This window comes from Anabrus simplex, chromosome 3, assembly GCF_040414725.1.
Source record: "Anabrus simplex isolate iqAnaSimp1 chromosome 3, ASM4041472v1, whole genome shotgun sequence".
Taxonomy (NCBI): domain Eukaryota; kingdom Metazoa; phylum Arthropoda; class Insecta; order Orthoptera; family Tettigoniidae; genus Anabrus; species Anabrus simplex.
Window position 1 is genome coordinate 34349362 of NC_090267.1, and position 27166 is coordinate 34376527.

Sequence of the window (27166 nt, forward strand, 5' to 3'; positions counted from 1 at the left end):
TAAACAATTACCGCTGTACCAGTGATAACGGAGGACATTTCATGTAAGAAAGAGTTTCATGAGATATGTTGGTACGCTCTGTTCCTGTATGTTTGCCATGATTAATGAACTATGTAGAGCTATAGAAAATGAGTTGTAACATGGAAATAAAGCTTTTCCGGACCCATGTTCATATTTTCTTCGTCTATACCCGTAATATTGAAAGAAGCATTCTGACAGATAGGGCTCAGGAGAGGAGCATAGCAAGTGCCATTCCACGGTGTTGCCATATTCGTGCATTCCTTTTTCCCTCCCATCGCTTGCACCAGACTTGTTCGTTCGTTCAGACCGCTGTGTTCTGTTGTACGCAACACAGAAGTGAAAGGATTGGCAACTTCAAGCAACACGAGGCGGCATCAGGCTTATCTCCAAGGCAACCATAGTTGGCCCACTCCGTTTCCATGACAATCATACTCCTTACTCCCTTCTCCCCACCCAGGCAGGCAGAAAACGGACCTCCCTCTAAGAAATATCAGAACGCATTTTTCAGGGAGAAGGAAGTAGGTGGTATGGTTGTCATGGAAACGAGGGCGGATCCACTGCAGTTGCCATGGAGATAAACCTGGTGACCGGCTCGCTCGTGTTGCCTGGAGTTGCCAAACCTCTCACTTCTGAGTTCAATACAACAGAACACAGCGGTGCGAACGAATAAACAAGTGGACCGGAAGCGAAGGGAAGGAGAATGTAATATGGCAACCCCGCGCATAGTTCCTTCCTCCAGTCCTAGCTGTCAAAACGCATTTCTTTTATATTACGGGTATAGATGGGGCAAAGAGGAATTTTGAAAAAAACAAACAAAAAAACAGGTCAAGAAAGTAGGAAAGCAATTTTGTCATGCTGCCTCACTGTTTCTGTATTTCCATTTATTATTTCATCACACTTAATTGTTATTATACACACTCTCTGTGTGTGACAAGGAGAAGTGTCAGTGTTTGCCTGTTCATGTACGAATGTGGAGGAAGTACAGTATAGGAGAATAAACTGGTGTAGATATCCCATTTTTGCTAATGTGACTTACCAGCTTATTCACCGGGGTCAGAGATATATCACGTCGGGTTTCTCAGGCCGCACTGTAATGTACCTCCACACCTATCTGTGAGTAAGGTAAATAAATATAATGTGGAAACACAATTTGAACGTTCACTTCCTGAAAGAAATATTTCCTCCTGCTCAGCTAGAGAGAGCTCTGGCGGGTTTTTCCCGTACCTCCTCTACCCCTGTCAAGGTCGACCTGGCTCGATGTAGGTCATTAATTCTCGGTATCGAACCGGAACTAATGCTGGAAGTTATTGCTGGATTGTTTCGTCACCTGCGCAGCGTACGCCGATTAATGATGCACGACGCTACGACGTTAAAAAGTAAGCGGAATAAAATGAACGATCGTATTTACTCTCTTCTTATCTTATAATAACTCCGATTTACAAGCTATGTGAGCTATGTGACTGAGGTCCTAGCTGGTTCATTAAAAGTCGTTGACAAGGTGTCTGTGAACAATGTCCAGGAATTCTTGATCACTTTTGTCAGCAAAGCTTTTCTTTCTAGTGATTTAACGTCGCACTAACACATCGAAGGATTTCGCTGTCGCAAGAATGGGAAAGGGATAGGACTGGGAAGGTACCGATCGTAGCATTATGTTCAGCCCCAGCATTTAGCTGGTGTGAAAATTACAAAATTGAAAACCATGTTCAGGGATGCCGACGGTGTGATTCGAACCCAATATCTCCCGAATGCAAGCTCACAGCTACACGACACTAATCGCATGGCCAACTCACTCGGACATCAAAGAAAACAGTCATGAGAAATAATTCCAGTTTTTTGTCGTAAAGTTAGGAACAGCCATACCTGTCTTACACTTAACCAGTAAGAGAATTAAAGTAATACATAACTAACAAACTACTCATAATGAAAACTTAACTACTCATAATCTTCGAGTACGTAGAACTACTGAACTATAGCTAACAGTACCTCAAAAATTACTAAAATTTACAAAATTAAAGGAGAATGAGCACAATATTACAGAAACATAGTAGAGTTTTGAAGAGATACGTAAACACTACTATCTGTTAAAAAAAAAAAAAAAACGAAACAATGCACGCAGAATTCTATGTGAAATAACAGCCACTCTTCTACTGTGAGTTTTCATCCAAGTTTATAAAGGTGCAGGGGAAGGATAAAGAATAGTCGTAATATTGAAAGTTGAGTTCTGACAGTTCTTAGAGGGAGGTACGTTTACTGCCTGCCTGGGTGGGGAGAAGGTAGTAGTGGGTATGGTTGCCATGGAAACGAGGGCACATCCACAGCAGTTGCCATGGAGATAAGGCTGCTAACCAGCTCGCTCGTGTTTCTTGGAGTTGCCAAACCTCTCACTTCTGAGTTCCATACAACAGAACACAGCGGTCTTAATGAACGAAGAAGTTAGCCGGAAGCGAAGGGAAGGATAAAGGAATGCAGGAATGTGGCAACACCGCGCAATAATCCTTCCTCCAGTCCTAGGTGTCAAAACGCATATTAGGGTATAGATGGGGTGAAGGGGAATTTGAAAAAAAAAAAAAAAAAAAAAAAAAAAACTGAGGACGAGAAAGTAGGAAAACAATTTTGTCATATTGCCTCACTGTTTCTGTATTTCCATTTGTTATTTTATCACACTTTTATTGTTATCAGGCTACCTCTCGCGTAGATACAAACCCTGTGGATATCCACAACAAACACTGTATAAATAGGTTAAACTGCTTCTGCTTCTGCCACCTCTCGCGTAGATACAAACCCTGTGGATATCCACAACAAACACTGTATAAATAGGTTAAACTGCTTCTGCTTCTGCCACCTCTCGCGTAGATACAAACCCTGTGGATATCCACAACAAACACTGTATAAATAGGTTAAACTGCTTCTGCTTCTGCCACCTCTCGCGTAGATACAAACCCTGTGGATATCCACAACAAACACTGTATAAATAGGTTAAACTGCTTCTGCTTCTGCCACCTCTCGCGTAGATACAAACCCTGTGGATATCCACAACAAACACTGTATAAATAGGTTAAACTGCTTCTGCGCTCATTTTATTTTTGAGCAACTTAACCTATCGTAGAACAAGGAAATAAGTTCGCAACACGTGCAATGATTTAAAATAGAAAATAAAGATTTATGTATGACATGATAGAAGCAGGTAAGTAATGAGAATTTCACCTGTCCTGGTCTAAGGGGAGTAATGCAATGTGTGAAACGGCTTCGTTCTAGGATGTCCTGTTTAAAGCATGCAGGCAAGTCAAGAGGGTGTTTTAGGCAACATGAAATGGAAATATAATAGAAAGCACTCTAATTCTCTTGCTCATTCCCACAGTGACCGACATTTGACCGACATTTTTTAAATACCTTATTTGTCAGAATTGTAGCCTCCGTGGTTCAGGCGGCAGCGCGTTGGCCTCTCACCGCTGGGTTCCGTGGTTCAAAACCCGGTCACTCCATGTGAGATTTGTGCTGGACAAAGCGAAGGCGGGACAGGTTTGCCTCCGGGGACTCCGGTTTTCCCTGTCATCTTCTATTCCAGCAACACTCTCCAATATAATTTCATTTCATCTGCCAGTCATTAATCATTGTCCCAGAGGAGTGCAACAGGCCTTGGCAGACGGCACAATTCCAATCCTCGCCGCAAGATGGGGGCTTCATTCATTCCATCCCTTATCCAGTCACTGACTGGAAAACAACTTGTAGGTTTTTTCGTTTTTTCATTTGTCAGAATTATTGGTACTTTCAACAAATGCAAATTATGCACATAACGTCTTCTTATTCTTCTTCTTCTTATTATTATTTAATCCGCTTACCGTCCAGGGTTGCTTTATCCCTCGGACTCAGCGAGGGATCCCACCTCTACCGCCTCAAGGGCAGTATCCTGGAGCATGAGACATATAGTCGGGGATACAACTGGGGAGGAGGAGGAGTATCTCTCTCAGGCGGCCTTACCTGCTATGCTGAACAGGGGCCTTGTGGGGTTGGGAAGATTGGAAGGAATAGGCAAGGAAGAGGGAAGGAAGTGGGCGTGGCCTTAAGTTATGTACCATCCCGGAATTTACCTGGAGAAGTCGGAAACCACGGAAAACCACTTTCAGGATGGCTGAGGTGGGAATCAAGCACATCACTACTCAGTTGACCTCCTGAGGCTGAGTAGACCCTGTTCCAGCCCTCGTACCACTTTTCAAATTGTGTGGCAGAAAACCAGGAATCGAACCCGGGCCTCCGGGGGTGGCAGCTAAACAGACTAATGACTACACCACAGAGATGGACATTATTATTAGTCCAGTCCGCCGAACGGAGGGGATTCTGTCGACTCGCGAAACCAGTCGGGGTGACAGTGATAGCTATTCATATGGTGGGTTTTAAAACTCTTTAATGGAAGTAAATATCATCCTTCATGTGCACAATACTGGCAATACGATGATGTAATCTAACCAGGTTAATTGATGAGTGAGGGGAAGAAGAAGGACATTCAAAGAGTAGAATACGGTGGGGGAAGGCAGTTAAGTAGCTTCTTGTAATCCTTTCACTCGGCTTTCTCCAAATGAATGGGCAGAAGGCAAGAAAAGAAAGAATAGAGAAGGGCAGCGACAAGAGAAAATGGCACTACTTTACAAGCTAATCATGCAAATATAGGCGGCACACGTTCCAATTAGCTCTGCTTGGCATATTGCAGCGGCACGTCTCGTCATCAAACAGTGATCAGGCCAGGGAAAGGTCACAGGCCAGAGTACAGAATTCAGATTCCAATAATTCGTTTTTTTCGTCTTCTTATTTGCTTTCACATTTTATACCTACTTCTTCATCATAGTCTCTTATGCCTTTCAGCGTTCAGTCTGCATGTCTCTGTGAATTTACTAAACGCTTCCACAATCCTTTGGTTATAACTAGCTCTCTGGCTTCGTTTAGTTCTGTATCTCTTATCTTTAAATAATCCATTATTCTCATAGGTCTGCTGGCATTCGGGAGATAGTGGGTTCGAACCTCACTGTTGGCAGTCCTGAAGGTGTTTTTCTGTGGTTTCCCATTTTCAGAGCAGGAAAATGCTGGAGCTGTGCATCGGTTAAGGCTACGGTCGCTTCCTTCCCACTCCTAGGCCTTACGTATCCCATCGTATCTATAATACCTAGCTGTGTCCGTGCGACTACGTAAAGCAGATTGTTAAAAAAACCATCTCCTAGGTAACTAATTCTCCTCCATTTGCCTCTATCCAACCACCGAACCCGGTTTATGCGTGCATCCTCATCCATATAGTTCATTGGTAACTTAGCCTTTATCTCCTCATTCTGAGTACCTCCTGTAATATTGTTCCCACCTGTTTGTACCCGCGAACATTCTCGCTCCTTTCATGTTTGTTACTTACAACTTATGAATATGATATCCTGAACCCAGCCAGCTTTCACTGCCGTAAAGCAAAGTTGGTCTGAAAACAGACCGATGTAAAAATAGTTTCGTCCAGGAGCTGACTTCCTCCTTACAGAATACTGTTGATTGCAATTGCAATCTCACTGCATTAGCTTTGCTGTACCTTGATTTAACTAGACTACCTTTACGGAAAAATACACATCCTAAATAGTTGAAACGCTTTACCTGAACCAGCTTTTTATTCCTAACCTGACATTCAATTCTCTTAGTTTTTTTGCCTACTGACATAAGGTTCTATATTAATTTAAAATTATAAATTCACATACACGATGACAATGCATTCTTCCCTATTTACGGTTTTAGAATTTAAAAAAAAGACTAACAGAAAGTCTTGTCTCCAAGTCAATACAATGGAAGGAGGTATGTATATATATATATATAGGACTACACGGTAGTTAGAATGGTAAATGTCCAGAAATCCATCTTCTCACAGTTTTATTTAAATTTATTTTGCCTTGTGAGAATGAGAAACCACGGACTACCATCTTCAGGGCTGATGAGGTAGGATTCGACCCCCTACCGATAATAATAATAATGATAAAAATAATAATAATAATAATAATAATAATAATAATAATAATAATAATAATAATAATAATAATAATAATAATAATAATAATAATAATAATAATAATTTGACTAATGTGGCCTTATGATTCACTCGGGCTACATTAAAAAGGAGTATCAGTTAATTCATGGGGGTAAAGACGGTCGGGCATGGAGGTAACAACTGTATTCCATTTAGTTTAAAGCAGTGACGTGCACTGAGCTCCATCTTCCCCCAGCGCTGCTGGGGTAAAGAACCTTGTATTAACATTTTCTAATTATTCCTTAGAACGTGTTTTATAATGTTTTAAAAAAAATGCGAACATCCAAGCCAAGTAGGCCTACAGCTGTCCCGACAATCCGCTCGCACTACCGCAGTTCAGCTTCTCCAGCGAACTGGGTTTCCTTGCCGGGGCGATGAAGAGCTACCCCCAGCGAAATTTAAGTTCACCTGGGTGACGGATGCATTTGAAGCTTCCTAGAGGCGGAGCTGTGGCCCCTCCCCAACAGCAATTTACGGCGACAGGCCAGCTAGCTTAGGCAAGGGGTGTTGGTTTTAATACTTGACACTCGAAGTCTTCAGCGCCACACACTAGAGACTGCAAGACAAAATATCAACATCTTAACACTATAGCCACTTGCACATCGTCTTGCTAATAAAAATAGAGCCAGTACATGAAATCAATTGTAGTATAGAAGAATATATTTTAGTCTTGGGTTTCGGTATGTATACAGTTTTTTCGAGCAATTCATTGATGGCACGTGTGAAGTATGTGTTCCGATAGCCGCAGAAAAATATGTAGGTTGTCCAGCATGAACATAGAGTTAAGCGTATAAGAGTTAAGAGTATATAGTGAATTTTTGTGGTGTTCCTCTTGTATTATAGGTGAAGGTTTCGCGAGTTCTGTGGCATTATTCATGCATATAACGTGTGTTATACGTCGTGAAAAATATTTTACCTCTTTGTCATTGATGTACGTGTACTCAGTATGCGAGTGAAACTATGAAACTTCAACGATAAGTACATTGTTTAAACTCTGTTATAGATTAAGTTATGATGGTGTCGTCACTGCCGTGAATATCAATTTGGAAGTATGTGCGAGCGTGTGGTTGAAAATATTCTTGAAAAATCTTTCTCCTGTAGACCTCTCCACGAAAGACGCAGCCTTTAGAGAGTGTACTGGGGCTACGATTGTTTATATTTAGAAACTTTTCCACAGCCGGGGTAATGAACATGTTCAGCGCACGCCAGTGGTTTAAAGGCTCCCATAGCCTGTATGGAGATGGATTTGCTTTTCAGTGTTACTACATTGGCACGGAAGAAGCTTCATGAAGCATGCTGGGCAATTAACAGCGTGGTTTTTGGAAGGTACTTACCAGTATATTGACTCATTTGAAGCCATGTACGTTATTATGAGGGGCTATATTGAGACATCGTTATCTCCAGACGATCAGTCTGGCAACAGACGAGGGAGATTATTGCTAACAGATGTCCGACAGTCGAGACTTCCTGAACCAGACGCCAGCTTCCTAGAAGCGTCCGCTCTGGATGGATGACACTCTCATTGACAGCAAGATCTGTCAGGTAGACCTGTAGGACAAGACGTCTTGCTGGTTCATGAAGGAGTGAGGAAGTATCACGTTTCATAATCACGGAATAGCTTTCGCTTTAAATTTATAAGACTTCTTTGCCTTCACGACCACGGCTCACTCCCATTGTAATGCAGTATGTATAGAAAGTGTCGTTACATTTTAATTCTTCAGCACGAATTACTATCATTTACCATACAATTGTTCCTCTCACGTCTGCCTCCTTGGCTGAATATCAGCACTGAGGCCTTTGGTTCAGAGGGTTCAGGGTTCGATTCCCGCCGGGTCGGGAATTTTAATCGCGTCTGATTAATTCTTCCGGCTTGGGGCCTGGATGTTTGTCCCAACACTCTCCTCTTCATGCTTAGAAAACACACTACACTACCAACCACCACAGAAACACGCAATAGTGATTACATCCCTCCACATAGGGTTGGCGTCACGAAGGGCATCCGGCGGTAAAAGTCGTCGAATCCAAATGTGCGACACAGTTCACATCCGCGATGCTAATGGTGTGTGAAGAGCAGAAGAAGAGGAAGGAGAAGAAGAAGACATTTGTTCCTCTCAAAAATGCTTTAGTTAACAAGAAATCGTGTAGATCTCCTATATTCAAATCATATGGTCACTTTATTTTCGTATAGTGAGCTTACGAAAAACATACCTAAATATTTTAGAAACCAGTAGAGATTTTGGATGTATAGGGACGTTTTAAATCATCCGTGACAAAGCCGGGACCCAAACCTAGAACAAGTAGGGGAATAAACTTTTACGTCAATTCTTAGAACTCGGGGTACATCTCTTCTTGTTCGTATCGCAAACACTTTGCATAATCACTCAAAAAAGAAAGGAAAGAGCGAATGGTATTGTATGTTCCTATTTAATATTGTATCAGACTGAACTGTAAGCATAGTCTTACCAAGATATAACTCACCTCCCATGAAGATACACATCCTATGGATACCGACAACAAACATATCTATAGGTTCAATTATTTCCGAGAAAAGTCTACCTGCACCAAGCGCTCAGTCTTCTTTTGAGTGACTGTACATCTTCAAGATAAATAACATAACGGATTAAGTAAGTATAATATATTCTGAAAGTTAATAAAACTATACGTTGGACACACTCAGGACTGAAATACCAGGTCATCGGATTACCGACTACATCAGTGAGGCGATCTAGAGAGCAACACCAAATGAGACAGCTTTCTGAGGACAATATCATCTGGTGTCCTCGAGGCCCATGATCTCATGATGAAATTAATTAAGCTTACCTTGGAGAAATTGCATTGGATCGGGTCTACTTACCTGAAACAGAAAGAGAAACATGCTATTAGACTATAAATAAATATTAAGCCTACTAGAAATTAATCACAAAGAAATGTATTAATTAGTTAATCAGATGGTAAAATGAAAGTACACGGGCACAATAGCCCACTGACGTAACTTCTTGACAAAAGGATATAATATGCAATAAAAACAAAAGTAAATATCAGTTACAAACCCAAAATATAGAAATCACATTTACAAATTTTTCGTCATGTAAAACAAAAATCAAAGAAAGTAAGAAAGAAAGAAAGAAAGAAAGAAAGAAAGAAAGAAAGAAAGAATGAAAGAATAAAAACGTAAAATAAGAAGAGTACCTAAATAAACCAAACCCCATGGTACAACAGCCCCGAAGGGCCATGGCCTACCAAGCGACTGCTGCTCAGCCCGAAGGCCTGCAAATTACGAGGTGTTGTGTGACCAGCACGACGGATCCTCTCGGTCGTTATTCTTGGCTTTCTAGACCGGGGCTGCTATCTAACCGTCAGATAGCTCCTCAATTTTAATCACGTAGGCTGAGCGGACCTCGAACCAGCCCTCAGATGCAGGTAAAAGTCCCTGACCTGACCGGGAATCGAATCGGGGCCTCCAGGTAAGAGGCAGGCACACTATCCGTATACCGCGGGTCCGGCAGAGTACCTAAATAGATTTCGAAATATCCAGGAAGAAGAAATCTTTGTCTAATAATTGCAAATGTCATTAGATCTTTATTGAGTGCGACAGGGTTAGAGGATGAGACAAAATTGAAAAAATGAATTAAAATAAAAAATGGTAAGAAAGGACGAAAAATTGACTTAACAAATACTCTGTGTTGCGCATGCCGTTAAATGAAATGACGTATGGTTTTTAGTGCCGGGAGTGTCCGAGGACATGTTCGGCTCGCCAGGTGCAGGTCTTTTGATTTGACTCCCGTAGGTGACCTGCTTGTCGAGATGAGGATGAAATGATGATGAAGACGATACATACACCCAGTCCCCGTGCCAGCGAAATTAACCAATGATGGTTAAAATTCCCGATCCTGCCGGGAATCGAACCCGGGACCCCTGTGACCAAAGGCCAGCACGCTAACCATTTAGCCATGGAGATGCCGTGTTCGAAGTATTTAGTTTCCGCTCCTTCATGATTTTCATCAGTTCTTTAACGTGGCTGATCCACTGCAGGACTAGGTTGTTGGTCACTTGGTCCACCCAAGATATTCTGAGCAGCAGCTCCACATTTCGAACACATCTGTTTTACTCTCAGTTTTGCGTTAGTGTCCACGCCTCTTGACTCCGCACAACAGAGCGGGGTGAACATAGATTAACACTTGACAATGCGCGGATCGGTCGATAGGCTCAGATCTTTCGAGCACATCAAGGGTATCATTTTAGTGAAGGTCGATCTGAAGTTATGGATGTTTTAATCATTTGGTCCCATCACTGTGTTCAAGGCCACAAATTTGCTGTGTCGTCACCAAGATTATCTCTGCTGCGTTCTTATGCAAACGAAATGGCCTCTCTTATCATAACCATTCATTACTTCATAAATAGTTCTCATCCGTGGGGGAGTGATCTCAGGCTGTGAAGTGGAGAATCATTATAACTTGATTGTTCATTTCCAGCTGATAAAAAGATACACTGCTGCCTAAATATTTTACTGAGATCTGCATGGCCACGCGCAAAAGGTTATCAAAGACCTGTTACGGAGTTAAGTTGGTTAGCCTTTAAAGCTAGTTTACATTAGGCTGGTATCTGGGGTAGTAGCTTGTAGTGACAAAGATAGCTTCTATCCGCATGGACTCCGCTGTGGCAGTACAAGCCGCGTACTAGACCTACTACGATAGCGGGCGGGCTATTTACTATCGTACTGCTCTACCCCCGCCACCTCATTTTCACCGTTCTGCGCACTCTCTTGCATATTATGGATCCGACTGAACGGGAGGTAGAAAGCATTACGGACTATAGTCGTAATATTGAAAGATGAGTTCTGACAGTCCTTAGAGCGAGGTACGTTTACTGCCTGCCTGGGTGGGAAGAAGGGAGTAGTGGGTATGGTTGCCACGGAAACGTGGCGGACCCACTGCGGTTGCCATGGAGATAATCCTGCTGGTCTGCTCGTGTTGATTGAGTTGCCAAACTTCTCAATTCTGAGTTACGTACAACAGAAGACTTCGGCCTGAACGAACGAACAGGTGAGCCGGAAGCGCAGGGAAGGAGAAAGGAATGCAGAAATGTGGCAACACCTTGCGATGGCACGTGCAATGCTCCTCCCTCCAGTACTATCTGTCAAGACGCTTCTTTTAATATTACGGCTATAGTAGGCTATGCCCTACGCTGTACGCCAGGCGAAATCAGCTGAAGAAGAGTGTCAAAATCTAGTTCCTTTAGCAGGCTAGCCGAAGCTCCTAGCTTTTTTCTCCTTCCAACCCTGCTTTATATGGCCAGAGGGTAGGCGTACCCTACTAGGTGGCCCGCCCCTCCCCTCCAGGGAGAGGAATAAGAGCTTGTAATGACGATGATGCTTTTTACCCACTCCCTTTTCGGTAAGGACACCTCGGCCTCGATCATAGCATCTAGTTCGGTCTGCAGAGTTCTGCACACACGAAAGACACTTTTAACATGCATATGTTTTGGGGCTGCGAGTCTGCCTGGTTTGAATTAGCGTCATCAATTTGCCGATACCATAGTAACCATGGCAACTGGTGTTCGCCTATGTGTATACCACTGTCGACCAAAATACCACGTGCACTCCAGTTTGGAGGCTGGTTCCAATAGGTCTACAGAACATTGAATCATTTTCCTCGTTTCACTTCACGTTAGGTCATGCAAGTTTGGAATTCTTAATTTATATTATAGTTAGACTTCGGATTTTTAGGCGTAATAGGTTAGAATGCAAACTAGTTTAAGTTATTAGCAAGTGTCGTGCAGTCCGCTCTTCCATAATGTAGCAAGAGTAACATAAATCTTAGGGGTTCTGGTAGGCGGTACGCCTAATGTTTATGCAAAGCACATAGCATAACGATAGGCCAGGCTAGACTATTATTGTTAGTCGCTTCAATAAGTTTGTGAAGAGGAAACCTAAAACCTGTTTTCTAGTCAGTGAGCGGGTCAGGGATGGAATGAATGATGGAATGAGGGTGGGAATTGTGCCGGCTGTCAAAGCCTGTCGCAGTCCTCTGGGGCAATGATTAATGCCTCACAGATGAAATGAAATGATATTGGAGAGCGTTGCTGGAATGAAAGATGACAGGGAAAACCGGAGTACCCGGAGAAAAACGTGTCCCACCTCCACTTTGTCCAGCACAAATCTCACATGGAGTGACCGGGATTTGAATCACGGAACCCAGCGGTGAAAGACCGATGCGCTGCTGCCTGATCAATGGAGGCTCACTTCAATAAATTTGTATTGTAACCTATTACTGCCTAGAAGTTCGGTAACGGTTTTGTTTTTAAGTAAGGGGATCGCAAACAAAGTGTCTGTTTTTAAAAGCGTTTCAGCCAAGTGTCAAATCTAAGACACTCTTTTTCATAACCCCGTCATCTGATCGAATTAAAATTTGAAAACATTATACTCTGGGAAGTTTTATAAATCTTAGAATTTCATATTTTCAAGAAAAATGTTAGCAATTTTGTAAGGTAACTTTTTCTTGGCTCGGGGTGGTTGAAAAATTACATTCGTGGTCGCGCTGTGATCTGTATATATTTAATGGTCATGCTATATGACTGTGAAATACGAAAAATTAATTCACTCTTTTTTATATCTGTTTATATTTGTATTAGGTGGACTGGTACTGAACAGTAGCTGGCCGGAGCTAGGGAAGCCATGCCGAGGAATCAGTATCAAACACAAACACACCTTTGGTTTCAGCCAGTGTCACCGTAGCTTAGTTGCTTTGGTGCGACGCTGTCAGCTCGGATGTCTGTATTCAAACCCCTTCTCGGGCGAAGTTTTATTCTTTGGTGCTCTCATGCCGGTCTCAATCTACGGAAGATTTAGCCCGTTTGAATTCGACCACGAAGCGATCTGATTGGCCAACTTCAGCAGCTGATAAAATGACATCGATGAGAGATATCGAATTATTTCTTTCAAATATTTTGTCAGAATGAGCAACTCTCTAACGCTGATATACTCGGTTCGCGTTGTTTCTGACCACCCTGTATTTATGAGGTCTAGAATGCCTTTCATTTTCTCACAGTTCATGAGCCTTACCGTTCTTTTGTGGTTTCAGTCATTTTTCTTTCGTAGTCCCTACATGCTGTAAGAGGCTACTAAGAGGGGAAGAACCAGATACACTGTATTCGTTCTTTCTTCTTCTAAGGCCAAACACATATCCATGATTCTATGCTTTTCAATGTAGCGGAGAAAATATACGAGAGCAAAATTTTCTTTTGTATTACTTCTATTCCCCATCGTAAAGAGGTGAGTTGGGCCACCCAGAGGGCAACACCCTCTTTCTGGCCAGGATTCTTTTTCCTTTGTGAAAGTAGGAAGTATTTAGCATAAATGGTGCTTGACGAAAGCTGATGATTATGCCATAACCTTTAAAATACCTACATTTCACAAGAAAGGTAGTCTTCTGAACAAATAGTGCACTAGAAAGAAAGCTGTAATTAATTAAGAGAACATATATTATAGCTGTAGTTCCCAGCGCTGTAGGGATACTTTGCTGCATGTTTACTTTCACGATTTGTATTACCTGTTAATTACAAGTGAAGATAATATTTGTAGATTTCTTTATTGTGACGTTAATTGATATTTTATGAACAATTTCCTAGTTTTAGAATTATTGCTCTTTCTTTCTTAATCCGTTTACTGTCCAGGGTTGGTTTCTCTCTCGGACTCAGCGAAGAATCCCACCTCTACCGCATCAAGAGTCGTATCCTGGAGTGTGAGACTTTTGGTCGGGGATACAACTGAGAAAGAGGACCAGTATCTCGCCCAGGCAGCCTCACCTGCTATGCTGAACAAGGGCCTTGTGGGGGGATTGGAGGATTCAAAGGGGTAGTCGGCTACAAGGAAGAGGGAAGAAAGCGACCGTGGCCGTATGTTAGGTAGCATACCGACATTTCTCTGGAGGAAAAATGGTAAACGACGGAAAACCACTTCGAGGTTGGCTGAGTGGATCCCGTTCCGGTCCTCATACCACTTTTCAAATTTCGTGGCAGAGCCGGGAATCGAGCCGGGACCTCCGGGGATGGCAGCTAATCACACTAACCACTACACCACAGAAGCGGACTGAATTATTATTATGTGTTTAAATTTCAGTTTTAGATATTTTTCGCGTTGAATATTGTCCTTGTGGCAGCCCTAATTGTCAGGGTAGTAGATGATACTTTCAAAAAAAAAAAAAAAAAAAAAAAAAGAAAAGAAAGTCAAAACTGTATGTATTTACGCGTCGCTTATAGATTTTTGGTTTTGTGTTATGGTAGTGGTTTACCGTCGCACAAGCACACTGAAGGTTTTCAGGGACGCAAGGATAGGATTTGGGAAGGAAGCGGTCGTGCCCTTGATTTGAGGTCGTTCCTACCGGACAGTCCGCGAATTCAAATTAATGGCAGCTCTTTTCGCTGAGAATGCGTTATGTGAAGCGGAAATCAACGCTAGGGTCCAGGCAGTAAACCGGTCTTTCTACAGCTTAACACAACTGCTTCGCCCCAAAAGTATCTCGAAACAGTTCAAGATTCGGCTGTACAAAACGCTGATGCAGCCCGTTGTAATACACTGACTGACAGTGACAATGCAACACCAAGGAGGAGTGGTTCGAAAGGGATGAAAGTTGGGGAAAAACAGAGACGGCACGGAAGAATAATTGATGTTTATTTCAAACCGATATGCAGGTTACACAATGCGCACGGCATCGACTCAGTAGGATGTAGGACCACCGCGAGCGGCGATGCACGCAGAAACACGTCGAGGTACAGAGTCAATAAGAGTGCGGATGGTGTCCTGAGGGATGGTTCTCCATTCTCTGTCAACCATTTGCCACAGTTGGTCGTACGTACGAGGCTGGGGCAGAGTTTGCAAACGGCGTCCAATGAGATCCCACACGTGTTCGATTGGTGAGAGATCCGGAGAGTACGCTGGCTACGGAAGCATCTGTACACCTCGTAGAGCCTGTTGGGAGATGCGAGCAGTGTGTGGGCGGGCATTATCCTGCTGAAACAGAGCATTGGGCAGCCCCTGAAGGTACGGGAGTGCCACCGGCCGCAGCACATGCTGCACGTAGCGGTGGGCATTTAACGTGCCTTGAATACGCACTAGAGGTGACGTGGAATCATACGCAATAGCGCCCCAAACCATGATGCCGCGTTGTCTAGCGGTAGGGCGCTCCACAGTTACTGCCGGATTTGACCTTTCTCCACGCCGACGCCACACTCGTCTGCGGTGACTATCACTGACAGAACAGAAGCGTGACTCATCGGAGAACACGACGTTCCGCCATTCCCTCATCCAAGTCGCTCTAGCCCGGCACCATGCCAGGCGTGCACGTCTATGCTGTGGAGTCAATGGTAGTCTTCTGAGCGGGCGCCGGGAGTGCAGGCCTCCTTCAACCAATCGACGGGAAATTGTTCTGGTCGATATTGGAACAGCCAGGGTGTCTTGCACATGCTGAAGAATGGCGGTTGACGTGGCGTGCGGGGCTGCCACCGTTTGGCGGCGGATGCGCCGATCCTCGCGTGCTGACGTCACTCGGGCTGCGCCTGGACCCCTCGCACGTGCCACATGTCCCTGCGCCAACCACCTTCGCCACAGGCGCTGCACCGTGGACACATCCCTATGGGTATCGGCTGCGATTTGACGAAGCGACCAACCTGCCCTTCTCAGCCCGATCACCATACCCCTCGTAAAGTCGTCTGTCTGCTGGAAATGCCTCCGTTGACGGCGGCCTGGCATTCTTAGCTATACACGTGTCCTGTGACACACAACACTTTCTACAATGACTTTCGACTGAGAAATCACGGTACGAAGTGGGTCATTCGCCAACGCCGTGTCCCATTTATCGTTCGCTACGTGCGCAGCACAGCGGCGCATTTCACATCATGAGCATACCTCAGTGACGTCAGTCTACCCTGCAATTGGCATAAAGTTCTGACCACACCTTCTTGGTGTTGCATTTGCTCCGTCAGTCAGTGTATATGGCTGTGAGGTTGGAGTATCCGAAAATAGGACTTTGATGAGTTCCTCATTTTTGAGATGAAAGTTTTGCGAAAGATCTTCGGTTCGGTATTGGACGCAAACATGGCGGAATGGAGAATCAGACACAATTGTGAGAGAGAGGAACTGTACCAAGATGCCAGCGTAGCAGGGACCATCAGAAGCAAGCTGCTGCAGTGGACTGGACATGTAACTAGGATGGAAGACCACAGATGACCACGGATGCTCCTGGACTTCATCTCCACGGGAAAGAGAACCCTGGGTAGGCCAAGGAAGAGGTGGACTGATAGACTCTATGAGGACCTGCAACAGTCAGGGATAGATATAGAAGGATGGTGATTGACAGCGTTGTATAGAACACTATGGAGAAGATTTGTAGCGGCACGTGGTCCGTTGGGCCTGATCACGTAAAATAAATAAATACTATATTATAAAATCTTATCGCAGCAGCTGCAAGTTGCCCAAGGACAAAGAGCGCCTGAAGAACAATGTAAACAGATGAACGGATTAGGCTTTCATGAGATAGCATGAAGTTACGTAAGAATAGACTAATGGTAATAATCAAGCTATTGAGGATTATTATTATTATTATTATTATTATTATTATTATTATTATTATTATTATTATTATTATTAATCTGTTTACCCTCCAGGGTTGCTTTTTCCCTCGGACTCAACGAGGGATCCCAACTCTACCACCTCAAGGACAGTGTCCTGGAACGTGAGACTTTGGGTCGGGGGATGATACTGCGGAGGAGGACCAGTACCTCAGCCTCACCAACTATGCTGAACAGGGGCCTTGTGGTGGAGGGATGGGAAGTTTGGAAGGGATAGACAAAGAAGAGGGAAGGAAGCGGCCGTGGCCTTAAGTTAGGTACCATCCCGGTATTTGCCTGAAGCAGAAGTGGGAAACCATGGAAAACCGAGGCTGAGTGGAACCCGTTCCAGCCCTCATACCACCTTTCAAATTTCGTGGCAGAGCTGGGAATCGAACTCGGCCCTCCGGATTGGCAGCTAATCACGGTAACCACTACACCACAGAGGCGGACATTATTATTATTATTATTATTATTATTATTATTATTATTATTATTATTATTATTATTTTATTCTGTGCTGAATAGCTCAGACGGTAGAGTGTTGTAATCATGGGCCCAACTAGGCAGGTTCGACCCTGGATCACTCCGGTGGTATTTAAGTAGATTTACTGACAAGTAAAATAAATCCTGAGGGACAAACACCCGACACCTAGGTGTTTCTGAAAGCCATAAAAATGTAGTAAGCGGGAAGTAAAGCAATTATTATTATTAGGAAGCTACTTGATATCAAACTTACCACGGAAGAAACCAAACCTGACTCAGCTGCAAGGAAGATATATTGAAAGGGAGGTCATTCAATCCTCCAAAGCTGTAAAAAACCTAATGCGACCTCATGACCTACTATTTGAAATTGGACAATTAGGAAGGGCACGTAATTTGAAGATTATTCTAATCTCGAGAAATATTTTCACGAACATTTAAAAATGACAGAGTCTATCAGGATAATTTACAGCACGATTCTAATTCTAATGTCCTTAAGAGGCTCTGTCATTTTCTTGCGGTAACCTTTCTCCTCCTATCTAGACATTCCACAGCTCAGGTGAGTATTAATAGCCACGTCACTGACATCTGACATCGTACAGTCATTACTCCGATGTTATCAAGAAAATATACGACCTTCATTACACCCCGGTGCAAGAGCCTCCATGGCTCAGGCGGCGGCACGCCGGACTGCCATCACCGGGTACCGTAGTTCAAATTTCAGTCACTCCATGTGCAATTTTCTGGACAAAGCTGAGTTGGGCCAGGTTTTTATCCAGGTATTTCGGTTCTCCCTGCCGTCTTTCACTCTCCAGTATACTTCCATTTCATTTGTCAGTCATCAATCATTGCCCCAGAGGAGTGCGACACGCTTCAGCAGCTGGCACAGTTCCTATCCTTGCCGCTAGAGGGGTGTTTCATTCAATCCATTCCTGACTATTATATACAAAGGGGTCCAAAAATGTACTCACTACTCACTGGGACGCAGATCTTACGATCACAGGAATAATACCAGCTTTTTGGGTGGTTAGGCAATACGTGGCGCTTCTCGAGATGCCTCTCTATTCACGTGATCGGGCGAGTTGGCCGTGCGGTTAGGGGCGTGCGGCTGTGAGCTTGTATCCGAGAGGTAGTGGGTTCGAATCCCATTGTCGGCAGCCCTGAAGATGGTTTTCCGTGGTTTCCCATTTTCACACAAGTCAAATGCTGGAGCTGTACCTTAATCAAGGCCACGGCCGCTTCCTTCCAACTCCTAGGCCTTTCCTATCCCTTCGTAGCTACAAGACCCGTCTGTGTCGGTGCGACGTAAAGCCACTGGCATAAAAGAATCTATTCACATGTTACCTCACGTTGCCATTTGATATTGTTCCGTTCACCGTACTTTTTAGACACACCTTGTAATCGAGTAGTGTGCCTGGCTCCATGGCCAAATGGTTAGCGTGCTGGCCTTTGGTCACAGGGCACCCGGGTTCGATTCCCGGCAGGGTCGGGAATTTTAACCATCATTGCTTAATTGCCCTGGCACGGGGTTGGGTGTATGTGTTGTCTTCATCATCATTTCATCCTCATCACGACGCGCAGGTCCCCTACGGGTGTCAAATCAAAAGACCTGCACCTAGCGAGCCGAACCCTTCCTGGGATCTCCCGACACTAAAAGCCATACGCCATTTCAATTCTTTTTCATCGAGTAGTGTAGTTCGGTTACATTTGTTTTGTCTCATGCTGTATTATTATTATTATTATTATTATTATTATTATTATTATTAGACTATTATTATTATTATTATTATTATTATTAATAATAATATTATTATTATTGTTGTTGTTGTTGTTGTTGTTGTTGAAAATGAAACCTTACAACAACCTGTTTCCAGTGAATGACCGGGTCAGGGATAGGATGAATGAAGCCCCCAACTTGCGGCGAGGATAGGAATTGTGCCGGCTACCGAGACCTGTCGCACTCCTCTGGGGCAATGATTAATGACTGACAGATGAAATGTAATGATATTGGAGAGTGTTGTTGGAATGAACGATGACAGGGAAAACCGGAGTAGCCTACCCGGAGAAAAACCTGTCCCGCCTCCGCTTTGTCCAGCACAAATCTCACATTTAGTGACCGGAATTTGAACAACGGAATCCAGAGGTGAGAGGTCGGCGCGCTGCCGCCTGAGCCACAAAAGGCTTTCTTCTTCTTCTTATTCTTCTTCTTCTTCTTCTTATTATTATTATTATTTACCGTATGGCTTTAAAGCCGGTAGTATCCGAAGACACGTTCGGCTGCCTGGGGGTAGGTACTGTATTTCTATTTGAAGCCCAAGGGCGACCTGTTTGTCTGGATATGAGGTGCTGATAATGAGGTAAGGAGAGGATGAAACCCTGTGGTGGCACATAGTCTACTCCTGTCGAATAACCAGAAGGGGTCTGCTCAACGATTAACCTCTCCCTCCGATGAACGAATCAGCATCAACAGCGTCATATGCCCCCACTCCATATGAACACTCTACAGATTTGGAATTTAATCCAGGCTTTTGGCACGCAATCTAGAAATTGTATACCACCACTTCTCCTACCAACATTCTTATGGTGACAATTTTTCTGCCAACGGGAACTGAACCGGCTAACCACGGTCTCAGACCATGGCCATCAGGCGCGCTACGCAACAAGTAAATAACTTGTGACGTTTAAGTAGTCCTTCGCTGTGATGGCCTTCAACAGTGAGTGTAGCAGCAGTCGCGAGTTCAAGCCCGGCGGGAGGTCTGCGGCCTACTGTCGCGACAAGGCTGAGCTGGGAGACTCAACCTTGCCCGGAGCACTGCCTGATTCCTGAAAGGTCTCCTATTCTCATTCCATCACTGGCAACTCTTTCATTTGCAAAAAATATTTTCTTTCGCAACTACCTTCCTGATTAGAAAGTCAAATGAACGTTAGATGCCAGTTCTAGTCCCATGATATCCACTACTGTCTGGCTACTGACCATTTCCAGGTATTGCCGTTTATTATTAAGGTGAAGGGCGGGTAGAGGCTTTCATTTTACATTAAAGATGTTTATCTTTGATATATATTTTACCGAGCTCGATAGCTGCAGTCGCTTAAGTGCGGCCAGTATCCAGTATTCACGAGATAGTGGGTTCGAACTCCACTGTCGGCAGCCCCGAAGATGGTTTTCCGTGGTTTCCCATTTTCACACCAGGCAAATGCTGGGGCTGTACCTTAATTAAGGCCACGGCCGCTTCCTTCCCACTCCTAGCCCCTCCCTCTCCCATCGTCGCCATAAGACCTGTCTGTGTCGGTGTGACGTAAAGCAACTAGCAAAATATATATATTTTAAAAATCTAGGTCATTAGAGTTTCTGTCCCTCCAGGTTGCAATGGTCATTCTTCTCTAATACCACATTTCTATGGCATGTAGTCTTGCTTCATTCAGTTTTTATTGAGTCCCGGTTTAATGTCCGTGCGTTAGCACACTCCAAACACTGTTGTGAAACGACTTTCATGTCTCCAAACTGATGTGCTAATTTAGTAACAAATTCTTCCTGTTCTGTAAGATTTGTCTCGCTATCACCAGGGCTAGAACTTTGATGACATTTCATCATTTAATTGGTTCCCAACGGACATGGCTTACTTGTACAGAAACCTTATCATAGTTCCCACATCGTAGAAATACTAATTTATAAGTTTTTTCCATTTTGTTCTTTTAGATCATTTTCTAAAATTATACTTAAACCTTGAGATTTTCCGATGATTTTGTTATTTTATCTGAGACTGCAGAAGATCTCGAGAGCCGGGCTGAGTGGCTCAGACGGTTAAGGCGCTGGCCTTCTAACCCCAACTTGGCAGGTTCGATCCTGGCTCAGTCCGGTGGTATTTGAAGGTGCTCAAATACGACAGCCCCGTGTCGGTAGATTTACTGGCACGTAAAAGAACTCCTGCGGGACTAAATTCCGGCACATCGGCGTCTCCGAAGACCTTAAAAAGTAGTTAGTGGGACGTAAAATAAATAACATTATTATTATTAGATCTCGAGAAGTTGCGGAATGGTATGGACGAAGTCTTGGGTAAGGAGTACCAGATGAAAATAAATAAGTCCAAAACAAAAGTAGTAGTCGAACGAAGGCAGGTGATGTAGGAAACATTAGATTAGGAAATGAAGTCTTAAAGGAAGTAGATGAATATTGTTACTTGGGTAGTAAAATAACTAACGATGGCAGAAGTAGGGAGGACATAAAATGCAGACTAGCACAAGCAAGGAAGAGCTTTCTTAAGAAAAGAAATTTGTTCACTTCAAACATTGATATCGGAATCAGAAAGATGTTCTTGAAGACTTTCGTGTGGAGCGTGCCATTGTATGGAAGTGAAACATGGACGATAACTAGCTCAGAAAGAAAGAGAATAGAAGATTTTGAAATGTGGTGTTACAGAAGAATGTTGAGGGTGAGATGGATAGATTGAATCACGAATGAAGAGATACTGAATTGAATTGGTGAGAGGAGATCGATTTGGGTAAATTTGACGAGAAGAAGAGATAGAATGATAGGACACATCTTAAGACACCCAGGACTTGTTCAGATGGTTTTTGAAGGAAGTGTAGGTGGTAAGAACGGTAGGGGTAGACCAAGGTATGAATATGACAAGCAGATTAGAGCAGATTTAGGGTGCAATAGTTACGTAGAAATGAAAAGGTTAGCACAGGATAGGGTGGCGTGGAAGGCTGCATCAAACCAGTCTATGGACTGATGACTCAAACACATACTTCGTTATTTGATCATTTTATGGAATTTATTAGACTATTTTATAACTTTGAGTCATTTTCTGACATGTTTGAGGATTATGAAGCACTTACGCTTGGATATTATCGCAACTTTAAGTGAGAATCTTCACAACGTTTCGTCAGTCTGGGACTAAAGAAACTTTCTTCACCACTTATTTCTTCGAAAGGCACCTCCAACTGGAGACAAAAGACAAAAGACAAAGACACCTCTGTATAGGCCATGAAGGCCCTTGGAGGAGTGGAAGGTAAAGGCTTCCACCATTGTTAACCGCGGCACGTGATGGGGTAGAGTGGTTAGCTCTAAGCCCGGCCTCCTTTGCTCCCAGGAATTAACCTGGTACTCATTTTTGGTGTAGGCTGAGTGCACCTCAGAGCCATATGCACCTCCGGAAGTGTAAATCTCGTTTCTTAAATTTCACGACTTCCTGTCGGGGATTCGAACCCACGTCCTTCCGGGCGAACCGAGCACTCCTTTACCGCCTCGGCTAGGCAGTCCCTCCTCCAATTGGAGAAGTCTTCTTAGTTAAAAGTCGAGATTTTCTGTTAAAGATGCGCAGAAAAGTTCTCTGCGAAACCTAAAGTATTTCACCTTGTTTTCTTAACAAGGCCGAACGCCAATAGTTTATTATAATGTCTATAACATAAATGTAGGCCTACCAAGTGGATTAGTAACTTGATTGTAAAATTTCATTCAACATTATGTCATTTTTAGAGGTTTCCAGATAATTTTCTACAAGGCCTCTGTTCAGCATAGCAGGGGCCTGGGTGAGGTACTGGTACTCCTTCCCAGTTGTATCCCCGACCCAAAAGTCTCACTCTCCAAGATACTGCCGTTGAGGCAGTAGAGGTGGGAACTCTAGCTGAGTCCGAGGGAGAAAAAAGCCCTGGAGGGTAAACGGATTAAGAAAGAAAGAAAGAAAGAAAGAAAGAAGGATGATAATAATAATATTGATCAAATTCGTGATTTCTTCGGTACATTTCAAAATGTTATGGACTCTAGTGTGGAACACGTCGCCACATCCTCCCAGTTGCTTATAACAATTTTCATATCTTCATGTGATACTTTAGAAATTCCCTGTTTCGTTTTTTCTGTCTAACAAATAGTAGAAACAATGTCATCATAAAAACCTGCATTTATAGATCAAGACGTGGTTCATACTTATCTTTACTGAAACAGACAGAAAGAGCGCAATAAGGTGAGGAGTGGAACTGTAAGCAGCTTGATGTTTGTAGTACAGTTAGTAAGTAATAGGAGGCCGGTCAAGTGGAATGCACCGCTGCATTTTCCTGAAGGCCGCGCACCGAGCCCCGCTGCAGCACCGCTCGCTTCCTGTAGCGCGCGTTCCACTTCACTCCACGGAGGTCGAATAGGCTTACAGTGTGACAACCGATCACACTGTTCATGTTTTAAAAACACTCAAAGGGTGCGCAGTTAAGATGTAGAGGATGGGCGGTAAGAAATATGACTCAAGTGCTCAGATCTTAACAGGTAATATGCAATAGCGTTTGCTGATGATATTGCACTAATTGCCAAAAACTTCTTCGATGCACAGAAACAGTTTGCTATACTGGAAGTGCAAGCAGCAAAGCTAGAACTTACAATTTCGTATGAAAGAAACTAAATTTGTGACAAATATAAAAAATGCTCCAACTGATCTTACCATTGATATGAATAAAATTGCGAGAGTAAAGTGTTTTAAGTAGTGAGGAGGATGTAACACCGAAAATTGCAATGAAATAAATCAGTAGCTTCAAGAATTCAGAAAATGGAAATTGCTTATCAACACACAAAGAATGTTTATAAAAAAAAAGATAAGCCGCTTGTCCCGCAAGAGTAAAATTCGTCATTATTTAACAGTGATCAAACATGAAGCTCTGTATGCTTCAGAAACGCTCCTTTTACGTCATAAATATTTTAAGGGACAATTAGAGATTAAAAAAGGAAAATCATGTGAAAATTCTTACGGCCGAGAATTTTTTCTTGCTAGTTGCTTTACGTCGCATCGACACAGATAGGTCTAATGGGACAGGAAAGGGCTAGAAGTGGGGCAGTGGCCTTAATTATGGTACATCCCCAGCCTTTGCTTGGTGTGAAAATGGGAAACCACGGAAAATCATATTCAGGGCTGCCGACAGTGGGGTTCGAACCCACTATCTCCCGAATACTGGATACTGGCCGCACTTAAGCGACTGCAGCTATCGAGCTCGGTAGGGCCGAGAATTAAAAATGGAATACATTACTCTACACCAAACTCAACTCAGAAATATGTTTTAAAATATCTCAACTTACTGATACAATGAGAGTGCGACGAATTCAATTTTTAAGTCATTTGGAAAGAATGAATGACAGCAGACATATTTATCGAATACACACATTTCTGCAAATCAAACGTACGAGATCTAAATGGTATATGGAAGTCGAGAAAGACCTCACTGAATTAAGATCACCATGTCTGCACGAAATAAATGCAATCTGGAAAATTGTTCACACAAGGGGATTTGAGGAAGATGAGAGGAAACCAACACAACGTACGTGGTCGGAGGAACAGAAATTACAACAATCGATGAAAATGAAGAACTATTGTGAAAGGAGGAAAGCTCAACAAATGTTGATTCCGCGTTGTCGTAAGTGACCCGTTCGCGCAGAAGAAGAAAACAATTGTTCACTTTCACGATGATAATCATGATACCGAGCTCGAATGCTGCAGTCGCTTAAGTGCGGATAGTATCCTGTATTCGGGAGATAGTGGGTTCGAACCCCACTGTCGGCAGCCCTGAAGATGGTTTACCGTGTTTTCCCATGTTCACACCAGACAAATGTTGGGGCTGTACCTTAATTAAGGACACGGCTGCTTCCTTCCTACTCCTAGCCCTTTCCTGCCCCATCGTCGGTGCGACGTAAAGCAAATTTAAAGAAAAGGTAATCACGGTGAGGATAATTTTTGTTGCGTGTTAACGTCGCACAATTAACTTCTTTTCTGTTTTATTTTAAGGATTACGTGATGTGCTAGCGCTAATTAGGATAGGGAAGGTAGCGACCGTGAACGTTCATTAAAGTACCACCTCTGCATTAGCGATGGAAAATGGGAAACCGCAGAGAACCATTTTCAAAGTACCCCTCAACATCCGAGAGCATGCGATATGTCCGCAAATGGTGGTAATGGTGATCATTATTTCAATAATAATGTTATTCCTTTTGAGTCCCACTAACTACATTTTTATGGTTGACAAAGACGCCGAGATTCCGGAATTTTGTCCCGCAGGAGTTCATCTACTGCACGTGCCACTAAAGCTACCGACACGAAGCTGACACATTTGAGCATCTTCGAACACCACCGAACTGAGACTCACTTGCCTCACCCTGGTGGACGCTTTTACGCCACTAGTAGGAGCAAGTGTGTCTGTTGTTGATTTTATTATTTGAAGCATGCTTATGAGTTATTTACTTCTTTTGATGTTTGTGTGTGATGAAGAGAGTCTTAAGGTACGTTTGCTATTTTTTCTCGTCATTATGAGATATTTTGCTTTAATGTGACTCACTCCCCTTCATCTCCCCTACGACAAGTAGAGGATACTGTACTATCCGCGAAATGTTTGGTGATACTTCGGCTCCCTAGTCCTGAATCGGCAGGCTTCGGTTATCTTCGAGATTCGCATTGGCAACCTCTGACACAAAAAATATGAATCGATTATGCATTACCGTGAGACATCTGGCGGTATAATTGCAATACTTTAAATACGGTTCTTACAACGTATTTACACAGCAAACTCAGAATATAAGTTAAGCTTGAACATGAGTGAGGAAAATCAAAGTACATCACAGGAAAAATCTAGAATTCCTACACGGCTGCATATAGAACTACTGGCTTCAGAACTGTTTCATAGTGACGTATCTTGGTGTTTTGGGAAAGGCATTTTTGTTGTAGATTGTGCGGGATGTTTGGTAGGCTATTTCCAGTTTGCGTACTCGCTCCCGAAGTGCTTATTTGTCCAGTCCATTTTTCATGATGATCTCACCCAGGTATTTGAATTTGTCTACTCGGGTGATGTCCCCGTATTTTGTATGGAGTTTTGGTGGAGCCTCTTTGATGTTAGTCATTACTTCTGTTTTCTCAAACGATATCCGCAAACCAGTTTGTTATTAGTAGTAGTAGTAGTAGTAGTAGTAGTAGTAGTAGTAGTATTACCAGATCGATCTGAGGCTCGTCCAAGGATTTCAATTTTAGACTGAGGATTAGAGTAAGGTTCACTCAGCCTTGTGATTAATACACAGGAGCTGCTTAACGTGGAAGGTAGAGGACCCGCGTTCAAGAGAGCCAACCAGTACGGGTGACGAAGTCGTTAAACTGACAACGTGACGCCCCCAGATCTGACAGCCATCTTGCTAGGTACCAGTCTCGTAGCTGGATGGAGTACACCTACTATCCGCGAAACATTTAGTGACAAAGGACTCCTTGAAGAACTGGAGAAAAGAGAACGCAAAATTGTGAGAGGAATCTTGGGATCAAAGTACAGAAATGGAATCTATCAAAAGAGATCCAACAAGGAAGTTTACAGCAAAATAGAGAAAATTACCGACACAATCAGAAAAAGACGGGCACGATTTTATGGTCATCTGAAAAGAATGGAAGGAAGAAAGTTAACTAAAGAAATCTTTCACTTTTTTGATTCAAACCCCAAAACCACAATTCCCTGGTTTAGAAATACCAAAGAAGACCTGTAAATGCTACATATCTCAGCTGAAGACGCCCTTAACAGAGATCTCTTCCGCAAAAAAATATTGACGAACGGGCTAAACCGAGACGAGCCACCGAAGAGAAGACATGGTGCCCCTTGGACAGAGCAGCGTAAGCAGGCCCACTCACAAAGAATGAGGGAAATTTGGGCTCTAAAGAAGGCCAAGTTCAGTGTCAAATGCAACAAGACTTAACGTGGTCCTTGATGGCCCCAGTGAATTACATATAATAATAATAATAATAATAATAATAATAATAATAATAATAATAATAATAATAATAATAATAATACAGTAATAATAATCAGCAGAGATCTTTTACATGCCGACATTTTACGAAATGGAGCATCGAATGGACTCTTTCCGCCCTTTAAAAATCGGACTACCTCTCCCGGGTTTGAACCGCGATCTTGGGATCCGGAGGCCGACACACTGCCACCGGTAAGAGGCAGGCAAGCAAAACATTTAAAAAGATGTTCTTACAGACACTCTTGAAACAACAACCACCACTACTA